General features: G+C 48.5%; 1 pseudogene; it reads right to left on the bottom strand.

Annotated features, from left to right (window-relative positions):
• Nucleotides 1-1,229: 1,229 nt before the first annotated feature.
• Nucleotides 1,230-1,346, bottom strand: LOC136650692 (5S ribosomal RNA; annotated as a pseudogene).
• Nucleotides 1,347-1,756: the final 410 nt, after the last annotated feature.

The raw sequence follows: 1,756 nt of genomic DNA, 5'->3' as shown, positions 1-1,756 counted from the left end.
CAGGTGGTGACTTGGCGACTCAACTCAAGTCAAGCCACACTGGGTTTTCCCATTCCTGCTGCCTACCTTTGTTGAATGAAATGTGTGAATAACTATACTCACATACACAGTAACAATGACTGTACGCAGATACAGCTTAATATTGGAATTCAAGCACATTAGATGAACTGAGAGTATATTCCTAGAGAATATTCCTCAGAATCATCTGTAACTCAAACAGGTTCTCTACAGTGTAGGCCCATCCATGAGGCCAACTGAGGTGGTTGCATAAGGCAGCAGGCTGGTGGAGGCTGTCCATTTCTGTCTGCCTACTTGCCTCCACTGGTCATCCGTCTTCTTCCATTTCCAAGGCTGGGCAAGGGAGAGGGAACATGGAGGAGAGGGGCGTGCTAAGCTAGAGAGCATTGGAGAGTGGCAGGATGGGAGGCTGACACATGGTTAGGGAAGGGGGGTGCATTTGGCTTGCCACCTCAGGCATCAGGAGGTCCTGGCCCAGCCCTGGTTCACAGTGTTTTTCAACCTTTTTACTTTTATTTATTTTTTTGCTTATAGCCCCGTTCTGAGCCTCATTTACTGCTAAAACCCCCCTCATAGCCACTGTTAGTTAGAAGAAAAAATAGTTTACCATCTGCATTGTTAATTCCAATAATTGGTATGTTATTTCTAAGTAACAAGTATGGCCTGTTCCCTTGGGAGGGGGCATATGGCCCATGTGGAGAACCACTGCTCTAACATTCGTGTAGCATTCCATGGATGACAAAATGAGGTGGAAAGGCAGGAGGTTTGAAAATCTTTATGTTAGAAAATAGGTTGCTTGCAATCTGTTTCTCTGTTAGCTGATTTGCAGCTATACTCCAGAGATCTCAGACTTGTACAAGCCACTGCTGTTGCTGCCTTTTCTGGAACAGCAGCAATGGAGAGCAGCATGAGGAAGGTTTGAAACAGCACTACTATCACTATGGCAACTCAGCAAAAAGGGATTTTAGAAGATGTGTCTTCTATCTGTTGACTGCTAATTGCAAAAATAAAGACAACCAATGGCCCAATCCCATCTGGTCGTTTTGCTGCCAGAACATGCTTCCAGTGGCATGCTATCTGGCTGTCACAAATGTGGCCATGCCGGAGAGTGCAGCCTGGCCTTCGGTAGAAGTAGTGAGCGACTGGGTCCATGTGGCAATGGACTGGGGACACCTGGTTGGCAACCTTCAGTCTTGAAAGACTATGGTATAAGCCTACAGCACCTGGTATTCCCAGGCAGTCTCCCATCCAAGTACTAACCAGGCCTGACCCTGCTTAGCTTCCGAGATCAGACAAGATCGGGCATGTGCAGGGTAACAGTTGCTGGATACACCTGCTGTCTCAGGTACGGTTGCACAGGGGGTGGGAGGATGGCAGGGAGTGGATGGAACAGGGCAGGGGCTGGGTGGAAGGGGAAGGCGATGGAGTTGCGAGGAGGCCAGATCAGACCCAGGAAGAGGGTGGGTTCATTGGCAGAAGCACCCACTGAATCCTAACCTCTTTCCCAGACCCACTCTGCCTTTGCAAGTTCGCATGGACTTGTGCCAGTGATATTGCTGGTGCAGTTGACCCATGGGGGCAGCAGGGGCTTACCCTGGAAGAAGGAAAGAAATGTTCCTGTGCCTGAGGTGGTCTCCTGTGGGATGCAGTGGATTCCATGTTGGTGCTCCCACATCACTACACAGGGAGTTAGAGATGATTGGGTAGTAATTTGGCAAATTTAAAATCATAACAGTTA

This window comes from Tiliqua scincoides, chromosome 4 (assembly GCF_035046505.1).
Source record: "Tiliqua scincoides isolate rTilSci1 chromosome 4, rTilSci1.hap2, whole genome shotgun sequence".
Taxonomy (NCBI): Eukaryota; Metazoa; Chordata; class Lepidosauria; order Squamata; family Scincidae; genus Tiliqua; species Tiliqua scincoides.
This window is presented reverse-complemented; position numbering and strand designations above follow the sequence as displayed.